The sequence below is a fragment of the Paralichthys olivaceus genome, chromosome 1 (genome assembly GCF_024713975.1).
Source record: "Paralichthys olivaceus isolate ysfri-2021 chromosome 1, ASM2471397v2, whole genome shotgun sequence".
Taxonomy (NCBI): Eukaryota; Metazoa; Chordata; class Actinopteri; order Pleuronectiformes; family Paralichthyidae; genus Paralichthys; species Paralichthys olivaceus.
In genome coordinates this window covers 9378087-9403245 of record NC_091093.1, presented here as the reverse complement: position 1 = coordinate 9403245, position 25159 = coordinate 9378087, and positions in this window count along the sequence as shown.

The following is a 25159-nucleotide window of genomic DNA, read 5'->3' as shown; positions in this document are numbered from 1 at the left end:
GCTTGTGACACAATTTTGTTCATTGACGTAATAAAGAAACAAAACCAACAAATAATTTATTTTTCTTGCAATAATATATTTGCATAATTAAAGGGAAAAAGTATGAATATACAAAAATAATACAATTTACTGGACCAAAGTAATTTCAAGACATTTAAAGGGGGGGGGGGGGGGCGCAGCCTTTTACGATCCAGTGAATGAACTCAGTTTGGGAAAAATGACTGAGTGCATTGGATTACATGGCTAGAGTAAAAATGAATGAATGTACAAAGATGTATTTGTGGTTTTAATAGCTGACAGTATGCAGGCATGTATTTGTTAATTAGATACAGAGTAAATAAAATCAGCGAGTGAACAATTTGCTTCTTTTGGCTCAGGCAGCAGCTGGCTCTGGGAATTTTCTGTGTATAAAAAAAACTCCAAACTCTCTCTCTGCCAGACCACTAATTCACTTTCCTGTCTTATTCTTTTGTGTCAGTTTGGTTTATAGTAATCTTGTATCTGCCTTTTAGCATGTTCATGTCTCTTCTAAGATTTTCGGATCATTGATTTCATGTCTCTATTTTTATATTTTAGCCAGGTTGCAAGGATTAGTTTGCTGTAGAGCTGGACCCCATGTCTGACTCACACCTAGCCAGGAAACAATGCCCCATGGAATCATGGGCTTTTTGAGACAAGGTTGCCCCTCCCATTCTTTGGCTCATGGTTCTGAACAAATGTAATTTGGACCAAACTCGTTGCCACTTGTTAAAAAACAGGCTCTATTGGAGGTCCAGAGATGCATTTTGAAATGTCAAATTGGTCATGGTGCAGATTTGGAGAGGAAAAAAGACAAAACAAATAGACAGCTGGTTCCAATTATGGTTTTACTAGGCGCTGATGGGCCAGTAATTACAGGATTAGAGACGTGTAACTGCACACAGCTTTGGTTGCTGCTCCAAGTTTGGAGAGACACAGAGACACGAGTAGGTTAAAGCCAGACAAGCTCAAACAGTGATATTTGCACATTACAGAAGCAAAAGCCATTTGGTGATATGGCAAAAAATATGATACTTTTCAGTATTATTTAATGAAATGAAAAATAATCAATTATATAATTTGATGATGCTGCCACTGTAGTTGATAATGAGTGATACATAAAGAAACCAGAGGGTTCACTAAACTTCAGAATGTAGTTCAGTAAGGACATTCCAGTATAAGGCAGACATTTAGCTGTGCCAACATATGGAACAAAATAATAAGCACCAATTCTTCATTCAAATGTCTTAAAAAGACCAGACCTAGGTTATATATTTATCTGACTCGTGCACTTGCACTTCTCAAAATGTTAAACTTTTTCAAACCCAGAGAAATCCCCAAATTACTCAATGGCACAATTTATTTTGGTCGCCTTTTCATCATGTCAAATCTGCTTTAAAACCATCAAATGAGCTCTGTTGTTATTCTTTCAAGTGAGACTCCTGGTCAAAGTAGCATATTCTATGTTTAATCAAACAATACATTTTAGCTACTATATCAAATCCAGCGGATCACAGAGATAAAAACTGATCCTGGCAAAGCCTTTCATGTCTCCATAGATTTTATAGTAAAAGGGTGATATATAAATAAAATCATTGTGCTACATCTTACAAGTAATGGTCATCTGTAACTGGTTACAAAGAAAGGTTTGTCCATCCACTATCTGATTCTAAAACTGTGGTAGGACATGAAGCCACTAGTGATAAACGCAAACACTACAAGTTCCTCTTTGCCGGGTGGCTCACTCTGGGGTATGTTGTTTAGTTGATCCTCCTCAATGCAGAGGGTCGGTCAGTTCTTCAATTTGGCCTCAATGGTCTGCTGGTCTGTTAGAGCATCACAGGAGGACTTTTTGTAAAGGTTGCCCGGTGTTTTCTTCCTCTGCATTTAGGGGGATGTATCTGCTGCATCTCCTCTGCCTCCCCCTGTGCATGGCAGATCAACTGGGGATGCCATGTTCAGGAGGTCATCAGTGGCAGTATCATTGTATTTCTCTTCAGATAGCGAATGGCAGTTGTCTTGATGGTCTTGAGTCACCAGGCTCTGGCTTCAAGAGGTTCATTGAAGAGCTGCTGCACAGTAACAAACACTTGCGTTAAGTTAAAAAGCAGATTTATAGTCTGGTGGATATATGTCTTTTTCAGCTAATAAAACCTTTGCAATAGTCTTCTCCTGCTCTGCAGCTCATGCTATCATAGTAGGACCATAGACTATGTGAAGATGGAAGACATGACAGCTCATCAAAGGTGAAGGCAAATCATCTTGATTGCCCCCTAGTGGATGGTTGCATGCCCAGGATGGGCCAATCAGGACCGCCTGTGTAAAATGGAGCAGGTTTGATACAGAGATTGACTTTGACGCAGTCAAAAGTATTTTTGTTAACAATAGTTACTGCTGTACAAGTCTGTTGAATTCACTAATATGAGTGTATTAAACTGGACATTATATTTTCTCTAAAAGAAGAATAAATAACCACACTTCTGTCATTCTACTGTCATCACACATGCTGTTGCTCTGGTCTGTTGTTCCTCTATCCAGTTACGCCCATAGGAGTTTTGGTCTCCGACATCTGATAATGATCCTTTGAAATTTAGTATGGACTGTACAAAAAGATTAATGTTATGTCTCCACTTACTCCCAATATCCAGAAATTATGCCAAAATATCCTGGAAATGAACAATGAATCATAAATCTAAGTGGCCACCCGGTGGCGATGGGCTTCACTTTTGGTGATCAGGTATATTGTCCATGTTAATGTACAGTCTATGCTTGCAAATTGGTCTGGTGGTGCCAGGATAGTAAATCCTCACTGGGTAATATTTTTAGAGCTGATACAATAACATTGTCTCAGATCTGTGATCAACCTGCCAGTGGTTAGCTGAGCCAGAAACCAAAACACTGCAAATGAGTCTGAACTTAAATAACAGAGCTTTGATATTGTTTGCCGTTTATTGACCGTGGGGATACAGACCTGTGGGTTCTCGTTGAGGCTCCAACTTCACTCACAAGTGGAACTGTGTTAATCTGCACTTTGTTGCTTTTAACAGATCCAAACCACTTTGATGTAATTGTTATCTTTTTTTGTCAACAATTTGCTCAGCTTTGGAGGATAACACAAGCTCATTTTCACAGTGGCTTTCATGCCCTTCACCGTTTCCACTCTTGTTTTAAATCTCATTTCTGGAAATGTCTTCACCAAACAGTGTTTTGTGGTAGTAAATGTGCATGTACTTTAACGTGCAAGCCAAAACCTGTGGACAGACAGGTTGTAGTCATGTTGTTTCTTCTGTGGCTTAGGCTGTGGGTTGTACACATGTCGAGTAAAAATGCTCAAAGCATAACATTTACTGAGATCTAGTTTCAAGATTGTTTTTCAGCCCAGCCCTACTGTACGTCACTCATTGTTTTCATTGTCCAGAGATCTGCTGAGGCTGTGACTTTTGAGGGTTCTCTCCTTTAGGGTTCATTCCAAGCCTAAAACAGATTATCCTAAGACTTAAAGTCTTCCCCTCACTGCCCAAAAATGTTTTTATCTTTGTTGAAACTTTAGAAATTTTAAGTTAAATTATTATAAGGATCCAAGATGACTGATGGATAGTAGTCAAATCCTTCCTAAATAATGTAACCAAGATGGTACTATGCTTTATCAAAACCAAATGTTGACCTGATGTGAATGTAGGGGAACTTATGTTGAGGAATTATGAACATATTTACATCTTAACGTCATCTGGTCCTCCATTGATTGACGCGTTAAATCCTATTCGTCAAACGAGTTTCACTTTCTTTCTGTTCCTGTATTTACGTCCATTATTTTCCTAGTCTCACCCTGTTACTGGTGCTCTAGGCACAAAATGGTGACAGAAAGGAAAAGTGAAGGCCTGCCCACAGACAACATGTCAACCATTCTCTCATACAGCTCAAGGCACAAAGGTCCCCATCCCACATCATCCCTATACCTCCCGGCTCAACCAGTCTTCTGACCACACTACCAAGGCACTCTGTTCCTATCAAAGATAAATAATTAAACCCATCGAATGAGGGTTTATCCTTTGAAAAATATTCAGTTTTATTCATGTTTTCACCTCTTGTCCCTGCAGCTAATGTGGTAAATGTAGGAATTTTAATGGGCAAAGTTTTAATTTCAGGACAAACTAAATGTCACATGCAGCATGTATAATTCAAGTGGGCAGCACAAGTCTCTGCACAATAGAGACTGAAAATACACATGTCTATGGTGAAGAATAACTGATGGTTCATTGCATTAAATCATAAGCAACATCAGATCTGTGGTGACTGAGGGAATTGTAATACAGACACAGACTGGGAGCTTTAAACCTGACATAAGTTTTCCCCTCAAGTCCTAATGCATAAGAAGGATGAGCGGAGCTATAGGACTGGCCGTCCTGAGGTGTCTTAATAAATTGTAGACAGAGAGACCTGAGATGTCTGTAGGGCTCTTCTTCTCTTAGACGGGCTGGAGAGCCGCTGGTCTGTATCAGCAGGAGCAGCTCCGCAGCAGCTGGACGACTCCTTGTTGTGTAAAGTTAAAAGCGGGACATGTTTATAGGTGTTTCATCAATGAGCTGAGCTGAGTTGCCACTGATGGAGGTGTCACTGTTTAATAGCTCGATGCTGCTATGCATCCACTGAGATAAGTAATGTGGTAAAATTGAAAGATGATGATCCACTTGCAATTCAATATATCCAATCTGATTAATTCATCAACAGAAAACTAAAACACCCAGAGAGTGCATAGCTGTGCGGAGGCTCTACGGTTCCCTTATGAAACCACATTTAAATTTACTCGATCCACATTTTTATTTGGATCTGCACCAACCACCATGATCCAAGAATTATTCTCCTAAAAATCAATGAAAATGTTGAGAAACACCGTATCTAACTCTGTTAAAGACATTTTATTTTTCCCTGCCCTTTGATCTGGATCCCCTGACCTATACTGCATCCCTCCACCAAGTTTCTCATGTGGAAGGATTAAATGATGTTCATTGTCAAATATTATGCAGATTTAGTTTCTTCAGATTTTTCTGTTGATTCGACAAAACTTTAGAGTAATTAATTTTGGTCTCTTTTCAAATATCAGTGAATATTTTTAAATTTCTAAAGAAAAGAAAGATTTTTGATTTTCATTGCAATTCATTCATTTGATTTCATGGTTGCGGGAAGCAAAACTGAGGAAAGGTGGAGCCAACCAAAGAAATGTAGACTGGTGAAATGGGTTGACCATGTCTCATCCCCAGGTTGGTGTTCCTGTCAGTGTCTGAGCTTCTGTGTGAGATGTTTTGTTTGCTAAACACATGATTTAAAACTTATCTTGAGGTGGCACTCACTAGTGCAGCCCTGAGAACAGTACATTCTAGAGCCATGCATTGTGGGTAGTAGCTAGTTAGCATGCATAGCATCCTAGGCACTGCCTTGCTGTACTGTCAGACATACAATGAATGTGTAGCAGCACGGTGGGCAGCGGACGGGCGTGTTTACAGTTTACACTTCCAATCAGAGCTGGAGCCATGATAAACACGAGGTCAAAAGATTCACATTTCTACCCATATGAAAAAATAACATTATGTTGTAATGGTGATTTTATGTGTGGCAGATCTAGACCACTGAGCGGCCTTGACCATCTCCCTGCTCAGTGAGCAGACAACACAGTGACAGTAAGGACACAAACAGACCTCCAGCTCTCTCAAGGCGGAACCCTGTGGCCCCAGGGACCATGCTCCATGTTGTCCCCCTTGATCATCTCAGGGAGTGTCATGCTGTGTGCCAAAGTTCAGCCTCCCTCCAAAGGGAGAGCTGCAGGGGAACATATGTTGGATGTGACACATGGTTGCACTGACACACATGTGCGTAACCATGCATACAAACAGCAACCCCCTATCTCCCCAACCACACACACACATACAGTCATACACACACACACTAAACCACCTGAAAATAACCACAAACACTTGCATATGCGCACAACAACATTAAAAATATGACTACCAACCTACACATGCACACACACACACACTCACACAGAGCAGAGACTTGCATGCTCCCATCTCCCAATCACTGTTTCTCCAGCAGCACAAAATCTCCTAGCCCCGCTCCTCTGTGGAGGAAAAATACCATAGCAACCAGCTGGATTACATCCAGCATGATATGTATTAGATTTGATGGAGTCAAAGTGCTGGCCACAATCTGATTAAAGCTAATGTGTTTGCATTTGTGTTGTTGCTTGCTGATTGCAGTCTCGGTGGACTGGCGTAGGGCTAACGCTGACATGATGAGGCCACTGTTTTGGCTGCTCAGACACTCCCTGTAATTGAGGCTGCTGAGTTAGCTTGCTCTTATTGGTTGGCTTTTGGTTCTTCTTGTAAAAACAGACAGTGTGTAAATATAAAGGCCTGTGTCCACCAGATGCCTTTATGATCCAGTATATGACGTGAATATGTTGGAGCCGACATGGAGTCATTTCATTCAGAGCTGATGTGTCCACCAGGCTTGGATATGGTATGACAGCCAGACAGGAGCCTCAGAGAAATTTCTTATCCACTTCTGGTTTAGTTATTTTCTGGGTATAGTTGTGCTTAGTGAGGCAACAAACGAGAATTGAAGAACAAATAAAAAAAATCAAGTAATACTTTATCTCAACAAAATTTCGGTTTGATTGAAACCTTTTTTAAGCGGTAGTTGTTAAAGGAGAAATTGTTTTTCTTTGTGTTATATAGTTTTATAAGTTATCTAAGTTTTTTTGTGTGTGTAAAATGTCCAAAGTCTGCATTGTGATGTCACATTTGCATATTGCAGGTAAAGGGAGCATAGAGGCCAATATTTCCTACACTAGTAAGAGGTGGTTGGACATCACAACAGAGTGGGCCAGCTGGCCAATCAGATCTCACTGGGCTTAGGCAGGCCTTAAAGGTACAGTGTGTAGAATTTTGTGATATCGAGTGTTTAAATTGCATGTTGCAGCTGAACACCCCTCACCTCACCCTCTCTTTCCAAACATGAAAAAGAACCTGTGGTAACCTTTAATTGTCATAAAAACTCAAAAGGTGTTTAGTTTGTTCAGTCTGGACTAATGTTAAAAACATGGCGGCCTCCGCAGAGAGGACCCCCTCGATGTAAATATAAAGTATTTAAATATAAAGAGCCTTTTCTGGGGTAAAGAAAACTACAATTCATACAATTTAGATGAAACAAACTAGTGAAAACATCATGAGGATTATTCTACATTAAATATCTGCCTATAGTTCCCTTTCACCTAAATCTTATACACTGGGCCTTTAAAGAGACAGGAAAACCAAGCCTTCTAGACAGAAGTTGAAAAGAAGACTTGCAGCAAAGGACAGTATGAGTAAAGTGAAGTGCTGGACACATGGTCTATTGTTACCAGTATGGAACTGAAATGATTAGATGATAAATCAATAAGTCAAATACCAGACAATTTATTTCATGCAGTTTTAATAACTGATTAGTCATTATTTAAACAGAAGTGCAAAATACAGTGTAATTTTACTGATTTTGTCCATTGTGTAAACTCTGTACATTACATGTTCCTGCACAACCAGAACCTGATCAACTTTCATGTATTTCACTGTACCAATGAAATTAACTCACACTGAACATAGACACTGAACCTTTTTTCTATTTAGAGTGAAAATTCCAATAAAGATTTATAAAAACAAGATAGCTGGGCTGCAGATGTTTTGCAGATGTGGGGGCTACATTGTGAAGTTCAGTTCTGTGTCACAGCTGTTTCAAGACCATTGCCTGCATATAAAAAAGACCAGAGTTTTATATACATGTGAAGCTGGACTTTATTAAAACTAGCTCACTACGTTTATGATGGATGTTTTACAGCAGCCATCTGGGAAATCGGACTGTGGGACTTCAGCCAGCGAACATTTCTGACATGCCAGGATTCCTCCTCAACATCCCAAAGCTAAATTGTTGATCTTTCAAGCAATTAATCAGACTTTATGACTCCCCTAACAATGTGTGTCAAAGGACAACTGATCATGCAGAAATTTGTCCCCACTGTTAAAATTGGTCTGGGGCTAAAACTGGGTTGGATATGCACGTCTGTGCAGCTTTACACTGCTATGATAGTAAACTAAACATCTGTGGGTTTGAGTGTTTTGGTTCAATAAAACAAGCAACTTACATATGTCAGGTTGAGGTTCGGGAAATTGTGATGGATATTTGTTGACATATTTTTGAATCATACAATCTATATTTCACTATAAAACCAATTTATGGCCCCATTTGTTACACAGCCTGGAATGTTTCGCCTTTATTTCATCTCACAGCTCCATACAAAAGAAATAAAAACAGAATGGAGGGCATTGTTGTCCTGCCCTCGTGCCCGCAGCGCAGATAGTCACAGAATCAAATCCACGTCTGTGTATAGAACGGAGAACATGGATGGCAGGACAGGCCAATGTTGTGTTACATGTCACGCCTCTGATTCCTGACCTCCGGCATGCTACCTAAAAATCACACACTGGGGCAGCAATATGCTGGCTTGTTTGGTTCAGTGTAAACAAAACAAAGGGGGTTTTAAAGGAGTCTTCTTCTCAACAAACAACACATCAGGATCTCTGTATGAAAGTGGAACTTGTATCATACACTCAGGTACATCCTTCATGCAATTGTGAGGGGGGTGGAACTGATGGATTCAAATGTCTGAATGCATTTTTAAGACCACACTGTATTTTTACACCAATTCATATCTCAGAAAAATGCACATCAGCTGAAGAGATGTACAGTATATATCGTCTCTGTGTTGTAAACATGATAATTCAAGCTGTGACACTCTTTTCATATCATGATGAAGCAGAGTCAATCTGCAGCAGGGTGTGTAGTATTGGATAGAGTTGCATACGCTCCTCTCTCAGCCTTGTAAAGTGTTCAGCGCAAGGTAACCATCTTTCTTGGCCGTCCATCTCGTTCACTTGTAAAACATAGCTATACTTTATAGGCTTGTTACTGCCACAGGGTTTCTCTTTTATTTATTAGCCTGTCCATGGTGAATGGATGAGTTTCTGTCTGTGATGTGAACCTCTTGAAGTGAGTCTGATTCCTGTGTTGCTTCTATCAGGGTTGGACAGGAATGTTAACTCTGTAAGACAATCAGTCGCCCCCTTGCCTGTGTCTGGAAAAGCTGTTTGTGTGTTTGCACGTGTGTGTTTTTATGCCTCTGCACCAATGACAGCCAGTGGCCAGAGGTATTGTGTATTCAGGTTGTCTGGCTGCCCTCCGTCCTATTCTTGTGAATGCAATATCTAAAGAACACCTTGAGAGAATATCTTCAAGTTAGGTACAAATACTCACATGGACTCAATAATTAACTGATTCGATTTTGGTGGTCAAAGGTCAAGGTCACGGTGACAAAGCAGTTTTTGCCTTCTGAACACGATATCTTAAGAACGCTGTGAGAGAATACTTTCATATTTGGCATAAATGTTCACAGTAAAGGATTAACTGATTTGATTATAGTGGGTCAAAGATGGCCTCACTTATTATGTTTATTGTGCATTTGGATCCATATAACATATGATTATGACTCAATTCTGTCATGTGAAGTTATTCCCTTATGCATTCTTTAGATTCTTTAGAATATTGTAAAATAGTCCAATACAAAAAACAGCTGATTTTATACCTTTGCACATCTTTTTCATTGATCGTGATTAACGTTACATTTTATAGTTATCTTCTTCCAGGGGGCTTTCGGGGGTGGGTGGGGTTGGGGCACTGCCACGTACGGTGTTTCAATGCATCTTGTGCCACTGAGCCTCTGTGCATTCAACTCTGAGATAAATGATAAAAGCTAATCTTCAATGGCATCCCATCATAGCTCATTTCCATAGCAGCCCCTCTCTCATTGTAGCAGGATCAAATCCGAGCTGGCAATGAACAGTTGTTTCCATTTGATATGCCCCTCTGCCCACTGCACCATCATGGCTGCCCGTCAATAAGGATATACTTTCTGATTCCCAGTGAATATCCTGCAGCGGTTTAACATTTTTTTTCTCCCCCTTTCTGATGGTGTGCGCGGAGTCTACTCTGCTCCTGCAGCTGAGTTCATCTCGATTTGGACAGGAAGGCAGAGGATGGAGGGGAGAAGAAAAAAGAGAAGAGATTTTTAGCGCACTCTCTGTTCTTCGCGATAATGAATGCTTTGTCAGGGAGAATCCATCAACCATCACTGTGGGGGGAGGAAATGTCAGGGAAAGTTATGGTTTGTTGGCTTTTAACCCACGTGGCCCGGCCTCGCAAAGTAATTGAAGTACAGAAAATGTCATGCTGTTGCACTTCATCTATTTGTATAGCTGTCTCACAGGATAAATAGAAATATTGCTGTGGCAACACGACGAACAACAAGCCTAGTGTCTGTTCAGATCTGCAAAGTGTGGGTGGAAGGTTGATGTAGCGCACAATACATCACATCGCACAACCCCAATGTTGCAAAAACAGAATCTCTATCGATTCTTTTTCTTGTGTTATTTGTGTGCTTTTTATGCTCTTGTGCCTCTTTCAGAAATAGCTTCTTCTTTTTTCAATTTGATATTTTGGAGACCTGAGTGGAAAATCAGGGTTTGATGATTGCAGCCCTGTTGAAAGTGGTCAGGTATCTGTGTGATATGGACAGGAAAGGGATGAGTAGTTCACAAGGCATGAAAGAAGGAAATCTGTGTATGCCGTGTGCACACACTCTCTCCCAGGTGTTTCTTTGTGACAAAGGAAAGACACGATGCTAAATCAGATAATCTTTCTGCCAGGTACTGTGACAATTATTGGATTCGTCACTCAGTTTCACAAAATATTTCATTGCAGACATTTAATCTCTCAGCTACAAAATTGAACACTATCTCACTGAACTCTATTATTCAGTGCTACAGAGTATTACGGGCATATAAGGTAAACCATTTTGAGATTTCGAGAATAATGTCTTAATATTACAACAATAAAGTCGTGATTAGGAGGAATGTCATAATATAACGAGAATAAAGAAAAAAACATTCTTCTGCAAATAAGCAGAAAGAAGTACAAAAGGTTATGACTACAACACATAATGTATGAGATGTCACATGTCCTGGCTGACAAGATCTATATTCATGCCTTTAAGGCAGATGACGTGTGATGTCTTATGTGATGCTCCGTCTCCACAGATAAACATCTGTCAACACTGTCATTCTTCAATTCTTCAGTTCCGACCTAATTGTTTCTTGGAAAGCAGCAAACTCATTTGAATACCACGCAGTTATAACCAACGACACAGTCGACCACTGCCAAACATTCACTCTTCCAAAAAAAGTCTGATTCTGGAAAGATTAAATACGTTGTTATTTGTGAAGTATAACTTAATGAAACGCTCCATATTCCTCATTTCTTTTAACCTCATAAATTACAACTATTCAAGAGAATTCACACATTTCTAACATAATATAGAAACGTGTAAAATACCTGAAATGTAAATATTCCATTTGATCAAGGTTTTAGCAACAAAGCACTGTTACTTTAATTTCTCCCTGTTAGCGGGCAGGTGAAAATCTTATTTAATATCATTTCCAACCAAATTCACCCACCGACTTTAAACACTTTGGTGTCCTTTAAGTGTTTCCAGTTTAAGTATATGGACCATGATCTTAACCCAGACGTACACCCGCCCATGTCTAACTAAAAGCCAGTGGAAGATGGATACATTGCAGCCAGGTTTTAATTGGAGAGGGCCTGTCTGTGTTGTTTAGTGATCCATGGATGGACCCTTTCCTCCAGTTAGAGGTAGCAGGGCTTGAATGACACCTCCACGTTAGTGAAAGCTGCACAACCTCAAACTGATCAGCCTCTTTAACTGTTGAAGCATGGCTCCTCTTTCCCGCCATCCCTCCCCATCCTCCGGCCTGCCTCATTCCAAGTCCGGGGCCAGAAATAACTGTCAGAGTTGGCCCAACTAGGCTTCGGAAATCCAGACTCCCTGTCCATCGCTGAAGGGTCGACATTCTTTATGTGAGTAATGGGAGAACGTGTGAGGCTTTATCTCCCATCCATCCCGCGTATTGTTTGACAACCCTGCCCCAACAATGTAAACGCTCTGAATCAGAGTTCACCAGGGTCACGTGTGGTATTTACTGACCCAGAGAAAAAAGGAGGATAGAAAACTTTGGGGGATATTTTTTCCATGGTTTTAAATTGAGAGGGACAGAAACAAACGTGGCAGTTTGCAAACAGCCAAGCCGCCACAGACGTCACATGATCACAGCAGCGAGCGGCTGATGTGTTTTGATTCTGGCACTGTATGTTGAGCAGCGCACAATGATTTGATTCAAATGTTATGATTGGAAGGAAAGGGGGGAAAAAAATCTGCAATCTTCAGTAATTGTTCCCCGGAATGAAATTGATTCACACCCAACTGAGCATGAAATAACATTGGCAGATGACACTGCTGTTACTGTGCCTGAAACACAACACCATTCTAATAGGAATAATCAGCACCTTCTTGCACAGACACACATCCATACTTTCAGGCGATCAGTAGATACAAACTGTTTCATGGTCATAGAATGAATTAATCCCTAAGTGGAGCTGAAAAAAAAAAGTATAATTTCAAATCCTTATCTTGAAAATGAGTCACTGCTCCTCGAACCTAAGCGAGTAAATTAGGACTGTGGAGACTCTTGTTACCATAGATTCTTGATATGACACAGCAGGTGTGAGAGCAATTCCATAGTAAACCCATAAACAATGAAGTACTACTGTATTGTTCATTTGAGTTGCAGAGAAGAAAAAAACATGTTAAGGGAGTGGTTAACACAATAGTTACATTTCCACTTTTACACTGAAGCAGTTATTGGTTTCTGTCCGTTCCTCCTGACCACAGACACTGTGAAAAGATCTCTATAGTATGATATCATGTTACTGCATGAGATGTGCACTTTGAATCAATTATCAACATCAGTTAACTGTTGCATCCAAGTTCAGACTATACAACTTTATAAATGTTTGGCTCGCTGTGCAGTTCACACTACATGACTTTATGTCCTGTGATTGTCGGTCATTATGAGCTCATTTAACACAATTAACTGGCAGCAGGGGGGTCACACACTAAATGATCTTCCAAGAGAAACTATGTATGTCTGCTCTCTAAACTATTGGCTTTAGTTGTCACTGATTTGTCTGCAAACTGAGCCCGCTAGAAATGTAGTCAGAGGACCAAACGTTTCAAGGAGCCTCTCAAATCACATCTTTCTTGAGTTCACACACAGAGATTGCAGACTTCCATTTGAACACAGATTTGGCACAGATCTGGGGCTTTTGTCAGCGAGTTCAAAAATGTCTTGGCAAGTGGCAGATTGGGCTAGAAATGATATAATGATAACTTGGCATAAGATGTGACCCACCCACTGGCCACTAGTTGGGGCCACATCCCAGGTGACGGCAACCCCCATCTTTCCAGGCTCATGTCTTGATGGTGTGAACAAGAAAGGTGGAGAGTAAAAATCTTGTGAAAATCTGTGATCCTGATTAAATTGTGTGTTAAATTTGGACTCTAAATGATTTTCTGTTTAATCAAAATGGAACTAAGTCTTAAGGAACGACTATAATTTCAATGTACGCAGACACAGTTTAGATGACGCTACTTTAAGGCTTTTGCAGTCTGAGTAAATGATCTCTTTTCTCTCTTCTGTTTTGCTGTGTTACAGTGTTTCCTTGTCAGGCTGCATGATGGTAACACAGAGTGAATGGTGTACTGGATTTGCTTCACTCAGAAAGTCAAGTTTAGAATATATTTTGCAGGTCAAAGATAAAACAACTGGTGTTATTGCTGTCTTTTCTTTACATCAAAATTAGGAATGTAGTATAAATAGAATAAAGTATAATCATGTTCAAGTACCAATGTACAGTACATGAAACTGTCTGAATATTGACTTTAATATTGACTCAATGTCTGTGTTCAAAACACACAGATACCCACATAACATGTACAATGTATATTGTTTAAACATAATGTTCGGTTCAGTGAGTTGACCAATTGATTTCTAAACAGATTAAAGTTAAAGGAAGAGAGTTCAGTTTATTATTATTATTAAAATCACCTCCAGAGGTTGAAGCTCTCGGAAAACAAACATCAGACTTTAATTGTCTTGTTGGGTGTATGGCTTGTGCAAAGTCACTGTTAGGAAACACCAGCTGATACAAATTTCAAAGCTTCATACTCTCAATATCCAGGGAGTCCTCTCAGCAAGCATGCACAATAGGCAGGAGAAGACAATAAGCCAATCATTTTCAAACCATTTCCTCAGCTTTAACCTAATTTAGAAATAGCAGTTGACAGAATTGGGGGAGGTTTTACTGCTCGTACAGGATTGATAGAGCAGCAAATACATTTGTGGAAGATAAGCAGACAGTGGTGTAGTGGTGCACTGTTCTACTGTGCAGCTACACCTGCACATTTTTCTTATATTTAAATACTTTTAACACTGACACACTTTTCTATTATGTTACCAACTGTTTCTTTTAATCAGTGTTGTAAATACTCTTATTTTGTTGACACTTTCACTTCTAAGTCATTTTATCAGCTGAAAAGTGCGTCTTCGCAAAGTTGAAAATGGGTTCGTGAAAAGTTGTCTTTTTACAGACACAGGATTCTCACAGAGCTACTACAGCCTGTTGAGTATGATGCATTGCTGTAGATTAAAATATCATACAGTATATAGAGTAGTTAAAAACATCTACAACATGCACATGCATGCAGTAGTCAGAATTAATCAGAAAACATGTATAACAACTGTTATGATTATTACTATATGTAATAATGGCAAAATTAAAAGGGACCAATTCACAGTTTTTCTCATACTTAAACTTTGCTCTGTGCAAGTTGAACTTTTACTTCATTAAAGGATTAAGTACATCTTCCACGTGTGTGTGTGTGTGTGAATTTTATTGAGCATTCTCGGTCAAGTATGCAGATTTCCTTCCTTTTACTGTTGTGGGAAAGAAATGAGGTGGCTTTGAACGCTTGCATGTTTTTCCTGGTCTGCTTTGTGCTGGACATTATTCAAGTGCTTCTGTACATTATTTTAGTCTGGATACATTTATAAAACCAACCCTGAGAGCAGGATGTGTCATCACAAATATCTTCTGTTTTAAAGAAGGAAGAGAGAGAGCCACATTGATACATATATGGCATGTAACAGACACAGGATTAGAACAAAAAACAAAACATTTGGTTTCAAAAGTGTTTTTTACTAGCTTAGTTTTATGGAGTATGTGCATGGAGAATAACAAGTCACAATTAATAAAGTGCTTTAAGATTGGTGGTAAAAGCACATTGTTTATTTCAATTATATTATTATCAATATATTTATTGATATATACAAAGAAATTCATGTACATAATGATGAACTCTCCCACAATTATTTGTACACAATATATAACTTCAGTCTCAATCAAAACAACAACAGACCTATGATGTTTCAGAAGAACAAATCAGATGACCAGCAAATTGGCAACGTTTTTCCGTCATCTGTTGTTAAAGTGAAAAGTTATAGCCCAGAAAAGCAAAGCTACAAATAAAACAGGTATGACACATTTGAAAGGTGAAAATGAAACATCCCATTACCTTCAATAAAATTGTGGATTTCTCTGGACTTGAACATTGTTGGAAACATTTTGGATAATTTAAGTACACAAGAACAAAAAATATACAACATAGGTCTAGTAATTTTTAGATATTTCAATGAATTGTGACTCATTATATGTTTAACTTTAACTGGACATGTTAATATTTATTTGAACAATTACACAGTTTACTATCAAAAATGTTAAAAAACAATTAAATGAGAAGGCTGTTTAGCCAATTTGTTTTTATGCTAACTTCCTGTCGCACAAGTGCATACAGATTGTCTAAAATCCACCACAATAAGTACAAAAAAAATGAACGTAGGCAAATTCTGGACAAACATATTGGAGTTGACTCACATATGGACACAGAGCTATGTGGAAACAAGGCAATAATGTTGTTTACATGCTATTTCATTATGCACAGTTTACATTGGGCCTGAGCCTGTATGTAATGATGGATGTGCACTACCCTAAATCTCTGATACATTAAACCTATGAGCACCACTCTTACTATGTAATGCACATCATGAATACTTACAGCATTGCCACTTTAAGCCACAAATATCAAGTTTCCTGACTTATGGTCATTGCATTTAGAAATTATGCTGCTGCTGAGTTTGGCCCAGGGCGCTGGGTACCTTCTCCCCACTCTGCTGCACAGCACTGTTAGCCCAGTGGCTCTCTGGAGGCTCAGGGCTGATCAGTAAACAGACTGACCTGATTCTGATGCCCTGCCTCCAGCTATTCAACCCAGAATCTAGTACACAGCTCCTCTCATGAACCGACAGCTACTACATGCTCTTGGTATTTATCTTGACACTCCCCCTCTATTTTTCTTCTTTTCAACCTACTGCCAAGAAGATTCTTTCTGCAGTGAGACTGTAAATTAGTGTATATTAAGCAAAGATTACTATAATACCAAAGTAAAAATCAATGATTGACTAAGGGGGAAAAAAAGGATTTAAACAAACAGACCCACAAAGAGATATCCATTAGATTCCATGGCTTCGTACTGACTCACAGTCTCTGCTATACACTGTAATTGCAGCAGTGTGCACATGTAAACACAGCTCATGTGACTGATAACTGCCCTATAGCAATGACGCCCCTCTATACAGAAAACCCACCTACCCATTAAACCATAGAGAACCAATAGATGGACTCAAATTAAGGGTCTAAGATTATCTCCTCCCTCTATCTCATCGACTTGGTTAATGTGCTCAAAAGTCAGATACACTATATCTCTATCACCCTGTCGTCAGAACAGGCTCAGTCCCACGAGCAGTTGGTGCTGCGTCTCCATTGTCTCCCCTGGAAATTAGTGGGGGAGGGAATTAAAGAACAAGGTTAATTAAGAAAGAGCTTAAATCACAGCTGCTAATCACAGCAATTTACACACCGAGAGCAGTATCTACAGTCATTTTTCCATTGTGAGCGAGGAATGGAGATGCGGTTGCACAGAAACAGCTCTGGAAACAATAGGTGAGAGGCTCATTAAACTGCTGACGGTACCTTCTCTCTCTCTGTAGCTGGCAGACATATACACACAAATGAAGTGAGGGAGATGGTTCCTCCACAAAGTTACTCTTCATGGTTTAATTAGAGGTCACAATATGTGATGATTATGCACCGGTGCTGATGTGCAGAGCAGATTGACGACAGTGTATGTGCACGATTAGGCAGATCTCCTATGTGTGTAATGGATTTAACCATTATAGAAGTCCATACAAATGCAATAATCTTACTACTGTACCTAAACTCAGCCTGTTGGGGTGACCTGATGGCCAAATAGTGTGTGAGGAAGGGTTGGGTAATTTTTGATACTACTAAATTAATACTTGGCGTTCAGATGCCTAAACAGTGCAAGAACCGGTCCTTCATTAAGTTTGCTGTGTTGGGACCCTTTCACGTGAAATACAGCCACACTTTAGACCATTTAGCTTTCTAGTGTTTTGTTGTCGTGTCGAATCGAGTTTTAAATAGCTGCCAGAACCATATAGAGAGTGTGCTACCAACAGACTTGGAAAAAAAGTTATCTAGGCTCATGTGGTGACAGTTACTTTGCCTGTAAGCAGTACATATGTCATGCATTGAAATCTGTGTTGTGATTCGCTCTGTTTACCAACCAACCAACCCTTGTATGAGCACATGCACCTTGAGCAGCAGGTACCTGGTCCCACTCCTCGTCTCTCCTTCACTAATGCTATAAAAAATAAATATATGACATGTTTACAATGAAACAAAATATACAGTTACAATGAGATTTGACTCTGCAGAACTGAGCAAACTCACCTCATCTGGATTTCATTGCAGCCCATTTTCAAGCAAAGCCATTATGCTGTGGTCATACGCAGGTGGGAATCGAGGAATGCTTGGGAACAAAACCTGCAGCCCCCCCCCCCCCCCCCCGCCCTTCATCCTCCAGACTGGCAGGGCCAGGGCCGTACCAGCTGCTTGAGGAAAAAAAACCTGTGTGGGAAAGTCTCCTCCTCAGCTAATAGAAGACAAACACCTCGCAGAGTGGTAGAGATAGCATGAAAACGATTAAAGCGTGACCCAGATTCTGTTGTCTCTGGCCTTTCGCCGCGGTTGACAAATACAGGAGGGGACCTTGCAAATGAAAACCAGTGAAGAAACGCTGGATGCTAATGAAGACAAACAACCTCATCCCAAGGTGCAGCTGGCACAGGCTCTGACATCATGGGAGAGGGAAGGTGCTCGTCAATAGAACCATTAAAATCAACTGAGCTGCCTTGTTTTTGCCCAGAAGGAAAAAAAAGCTATAGTAATAATAATAATTACAATTGCTTCTGAACCTATTTAAAATCCTGTCATATACTCTGTAATTAGAGTGTGAAGTGAACAGCAGTTATTCAGGTCTCAGGCTATTATGAACTTCTTTTGACATTTCAGAGTTTGGCATTTGCTTTCTAGAGAAAAGCCTTAAATTATCTCACTTTTACTGATAACACTGCAATTTCTTTTTAGGTCTTAAAAATGACATTGCTTCCAAAAAAAAAATACTAATTCTAAATTGATGCAAGGAACATTTTTATATGACACTATGAAGAGACATAGCATAACCTGTTTGCTCCACCATTCAGCCGATCATATCTATTTCTCCAGTGATTACAGAGCTTTCTCCTTCATGATTTTTTTTGGTCTGTCAGTATCTATTTCTCTTTGGGGAGAAACAGATATGTTTTAATCTCCAAGCTTTTTGCTCCAGTTTAGCTTGCAGCAGTTGAAACACTCCTGATTGACCTGTAGTTAAGTGCCAATAGCCCAATGGCACTATGTTTGTTGCATTTTGTGCACAATTGCGCATCTTGCATCCCCACTGTTGTGAGAGGAGAGAATGAAATATGAAAGAAGAAAAAGCCCCTTGATGTTTTGCAAGTGCTGTGGCAGTATGGGGTGGGGGCTCAAGGGAGAGACGCTCTCATCCCAGCAGGGAAGTCAACCCACGCCTTTAGTTGCAAACCTGCCCCTGTGTTCTGGTGAGTTAACATCTATGAAGGGCATGAATGATACACGGCTGATCGGGTTTTCTGCTGTACGGACAGTCGAGCCCAGAGCTCCTAAGTAAATGTTGTCACATGTAGCATTTAGCCACAGATAAGTAATCCTCACTCCTATCTTGCACTATTATATCCCTTTGGGAACTCCTTTCTTTTAAATTCTCATCTCTTTTTTGATTCATATCACAGCAATATTTTCTACGTCTACCTAGTCTGATGTCTTTGTCCCAATCTTTATGATCTTTGCACAGTCAATAGAATACAACTGCACTTATAGGCCTTGCAAAAAGGTTTACCTCATGTTTGCAAATGAATGCACCATTGATGTTGACAATGAAGCCTCCTGACTGGCTAATTGGATTAATTCCTGGCAGAGGAATCCCAGTCATGAGGGATTCATCAAGCAAATATTCCAGTATACCAGTAAAGAATCTAGGAGCCCATTCCTCATATGTTTGTAACAGCCCCTGATGCCATACGTGCATTGCATCAACAATGATGTGCTTCCAAAGGCGGCCAGTAGGGGGCACTGACATAATACAGGACCTTCTCAATCTGTTATGCCTGGCTGGCCCATAGGGATGTTTGCAGTAATTTAGTTCCACTGCCAATATATAAATAGGAATTCTGCTGTTAGCACAAAAGAGCGGAGGGGAAAAACATACTGCCGAATGAATGCGAATTGCTCCCCTGCTCCCATTTCAACATCAAAGTAATCAAGGAAAACAAGCTTTTTTAATCGAAAGTATGCAATTAGAATAAAGCAGAACTGTCCTGGCTGTGCACACTGCCAGAATGAAGAGATTAAATGGGTAAGGAGAGAGGGGAAGGCACAATTAGTGAAGCAGCAGCTATCGGACTGCAGTCAAAACAGATACTGTGAAACCTTTCATTTTCTATCCCTATACTATTTCGCCAAAGATGGAACTGGATTCTTGGAGCTTCAAGGGCAGAGGGAAATACCAGTCCGAGCCAACGGGGGGATGATTGCTTTATAGAAACGGACACTAATAAAAAGGTGTTTTTGTTAGCACTTACAACACACAGACACCTGAGGTTTTAAAAGACCTTATTTTGCTGCACGATCACTGAGCTGCTGCTGCACTTCTCCAGCCCCAAGAGGAATTACACTGAAAAACAAGCCTGTATTGTCAAAGAGAGAGAGAGAGTATGCTAAATAGCCTGTTACATTGTAGCACTAATTTTTTTTTTACAACCTCTTTCTCTCTCACCAGCCCACAAACTCGACACCTCTATGTATAGCCATACCCCATGCTGACCTATCCTATGCAGTGTCAAAACAATGATAAACATTTGGCCGCTATAGGAGCGCTCTGGAAACCAGCCAAGCTGAATGGACTGTTTTGTTTCACTGAACAATGGCGCTGCTAAAAGTACTTAACAGCTGTGCTATGCTGCGAGTTCCCCACAGACCCACAACACAAGAACATACTAGGAAGTGTTGCAGTTGTTCATTTCTTTAACCAACTGGGAGGTGCAGCACACGGAGACTTCCAAAATATAGTGAATGAAAAGGGGAGACAACAGTTGTCATGTGATGGGCTATATCTGTTGTATCTGTTAGCAAATGACCCTGTTTATTTTTGCCTATAGAATATTCACAATAACATTTTAGTGGCTTTATAGTTTTCTGAAATTGAGTATCTATCTCTCCTGTCAATATCTGATCACTTCATTTGAGTCTCTGTTCCTGTTTCTCTACCTATATCTCTTTTATATTTATATATGAATAGATGTGAGAAATACAGCCCAATTTATAACAAAATACACCAGGCATATGCTTCAGATTTTTCTTTCTTTCTTCTTTATTTTACAGCTCTGTATGTGCCATTGTTTTAAACCCCCTTCTCGACTCAATCTTCTACTTTCTTGCAATGGGCAGTTTAGTGCAGGTTCCTGAATGAAGAGGGGAGACAACAGTAGTCATGCTATGAGCTATATCTGTTAGTAACTGAAACCTTTACTCCTTTTAAAGATATTTATCTACAGTATAGTCATATTTACTGTAATCTTTTTTCAAAGGCATTATATTATTCTGAAATTATTTCCTGCCAGAAACCATTGCTCATCAGATAACTTCATTAACTGAGTCTTTTTCAATTACATGTGTATCTTTTCTATTTATTTTTGTAATGTCTGCACACAGAAATGACAAATAGAGTAAAGGTGAGAAATATAGGAAGATATATAGCAAAGCAAACAATATGCTCAAGATCTTTCTTTTTTTCTGCAGCTCTGCACGTTCAATCGTTTTAACCCTCCTCTCGACTCAATCTTCTCTTCTCTTGTAAAAAAAAATGCAATCGGCAGAAGGCCTAATGTCACCAGATAACAAAGCCTTACGATAGAATCACCCTGTGGACAGCTGAAACACAATGAGCAAAGGTAGACGTAGTCGTGTAGGAGCGTCCACTGTGCTCGTGTCAACTCGGCTCTCGGCAGGCACGGAGCTAACAGCTGTCATTTTTGATCGATCTCTCCCTGAAGCCCAGTGTAATAAACACTTGAGAGAGTCTCTGGTTTGGTGATGTGTGAGTGTAATGAGGCTCTGTCACATGACTGACAAGTAATGTTCCTGCCTCCTCCTCCTCTTCTTCTTCTTCTTCTGATACACATCATCCCTAAAGAATCCTTGGTCATCTCATGGTGCGCGTCACAGTCATTACTGTAAAGGTCGTCCCTCTGCAGTCAAAAAATATAGTATAACATCCCATGGGTAATGCAGTGTTTTTGTAAGTTTAAGTCAATCAGTGTTTCACACAAAATTAATTCAACCTATGGAGGTAACGGGGATGCGACTCTCACATGCAACAGATTCAGATTGGTAAAATAAATGCAAGATATGTCAGATATGCGTTAATGTATTGATGCTCCAACTGCAGCTGAAATGATGAGGTCTGCGCTGATGGTAAAAATGTTATGGACCATAGCGCGAGCATGGGAGTAGAAACAAAATTTTTTTTCTGACAATCACGTTCCATAAAATGCATTTTAAAAGTTATTAAAAACCAAAAAGTACAACATCAAACTATGTCAATGAAATGAGATAAAAAACACATGCTAAACAATATTTTAGTAAAATTTAAAACATAGATACAATAAAGTCTAAAAACCATACCTAATCAAAAGCTATGTATTTGAATAATAATATTTCAACAATACAACACTGGACTGCTTTGGTCCTCACATCAGTCCAAGCTGTGTTACTGCATAAAATGGCTCTATTCATTTGATGCCATTTATTTTTTCCTGCTGAGAAAACAAACTTCCACTGGCTGGGAAGCAGCCCAGAATAGAGAATTTATCACAGTAAATATGATGCCTTAATTTGCTTTAAATGTCTGTGTATTTTGTGTTTTTTTTAAGCATCTTGTTTTGTTGTCTCTTCTCTGTGGCTGAGTTTGTGGTTTTCATCTCAGTGGGCACATTATTTTATGCTGTACTTACTGTCAATCACCTGACACCCACGAGAAGAAATGGAAGTTTCTGCCAGAAAATAATACCTCAGACAATAACAATAACAATACTTTCAGCGTGTCACCTTGCAAACCTGTCACGTCCGTGTCTGTTTTTATTTGGACTGTCTTTCTGAAGGGAGACAGCCGTTAATTTCCAGTTTGGCAAAGTAAAGTTTGTCTTTTAAAAATAATAAGTGAACACATGTACATGCCGTGCATTGCAAATGATGATAGAAAGGTGGATAAAGCCAGCAGTAAATAGGCTGTGACTACATGTGGGTGTGAAGCTTGAACCCCTGCAAACACTGTGGTTGAAGCTTGTGCTCACCCCACAATTAATCACATGGATGTCTACTCATACTGTATATAGATAAACACAAATGCTTTATACGCACAAATCCACATACAGTAATTAATCTAATGCACTCTGCCGACCATCTGTCATATCTTTCAATGGGTCGAGTGCTCGGTCTGTGCGTGGCTGAAAGTGTTTGGGTTCATTCCCCCTTTCTTTGTGTGCTAGAGGCCCTGCCCCACCCCCTCCCCTTATTTAAAGAGTGCCTTAACAAGCAGCTACACTAATTAATTTGACTCACATAATTAGCTTTATGGCTCCGTATATTTAAAACATTACGTCATTGAGGCTGCATGCACTGATTTTGTGAGGCCCCATTCTGTTGTACAGGAGTTTAAAAACATTAAATCATAGACCTCTTTTATATCAAAATTAGCTGGTATTCGCAGGTTTTTAATCACGGTTAAACCCGCTAAGAGGCGAGGGCCATTGCCACCAGAGGAGTTTGCATCTATGACACAAATGCACCGACAACTGAAACATTTTTTTACCTCGCAAGCCAAATTAGCACATTTACCTGGGTTTCCTGTTTCTATCACTGCCGATTGGAGCCAGAGCCAATTAAAACCTGTCTAATGTATCCATTCCCATCACAGACAAAAGCCAGATGTTAGTGGGGGTTAGTGAGTTTTTTGACAATTGGAAAAGGGGATTTATATTTGCAGGTATAGAGTTGTTAGTGTTGCTGATCTTAACATCAGCTGTGGGAAATGTCATTGCTTGTCAAGGCTTCGCTAATATATCCTTTCTTCAATTTAGTTTCCTGTGTTTCTACGTATCGACTTCTAGTCTTTCTTCCAGGCAGCTTCAGACATTGCCTTTAATATGCGTTTGACAGGTACTTTAACTATTTTGTTAGACTTGAGAGAATGGTAATGCGCTGATAGAGCTGTAGTGTTGAATGGTGCAGTGAGAGGAATATTTTTGTTCCACTGTTGCAGACATGAATTGAGCTGTGCTCCCCACAGGAAACAAACGGTCCTCCTGCAGCTGCAAGTACAACATTTGAATGATCAGGGGTCATTAAATCCAACTTAACATTTAAACTCATCTTATTCAAAAGGAAAAAAAATGAATCTATATTTGATCATTAATTATTAACTTGATTACAACACAGTTTATTTAACACTCGACAATGTGCTCACTCATGGAGTTAATAGGTGGCTGCTGTGCACAAGTATTGACCCAATGTTGTATTGAACCCCAAACCTCCAGCAAGGCAGTTAGACGACTAAAACTGATAAATATTGATAATGAAATATTGACTTGGTAACGTGTCCTCTTACAGTAAGTAGTTACCTCTGTCATCGTAATATAAAGATTTAGCCACGACAATATGTGTTTATTATGTTATTTCCAAATTATAATCTACATAGTACAGTGCATCAAATGCATACCTGAATAGCAATTCAATATGTCTGAATTTGATTGTAATTATCTTTAGTTGTGTAGCAGCATCGACATGCAGGAAACCAGCTGCTTTTAATGCATCAATCTACTCATGATACTTTTTCTTCTTCTTCTTCTTCTTCTTCTTTGCTCAGTTTGGTTTATTGGTGGGTGGCAACCAGCATCAAGGTGCATTTCTACCATCTACTATGTCTTCTTCTCTTTCTCCTACTCGGCCTCTGATTGGCTTACTCTGATATTTTAATCCTAACAAACCAATCAGAGGCATAGTAAAGTGGGTAATGCGTTCGCTGCCCGAGGAAATAATTGGCTCGCAGGATATGAAAGAACGATGCGCACAACAGGCAATTTTGTCTACGCTATGCTGATGGTCAAGGTGGTAGTGTTGCACTTTCAACCCAGATTGTTGTCTATCTAATAGTTCTAGAAATCTGTCTGTCTATAATTGGCTCGCACATCTCTAGAACTGTTAGTCTTATTAGTTTCACACTTGGCATGTGTATTGTAAGCCCAGAGAAGTGCAGTGTCAATTTGCTGTGGACACGTGATATGTTCAATATGAATAAACAAGGAACCAGCACTTCCAGGCTTCAGCGGCAGCTAGGATACATCAATGTCAGTTTTCGATCATGGTAACTGCACGTTCACGACTACACCAACAACAAATGATTCTAAAGTTTCGGGATCTGTGTACTGAGTTCACTGAACTTTGACTTAACAGGTGAACAGCTCTTTTTGCAGCA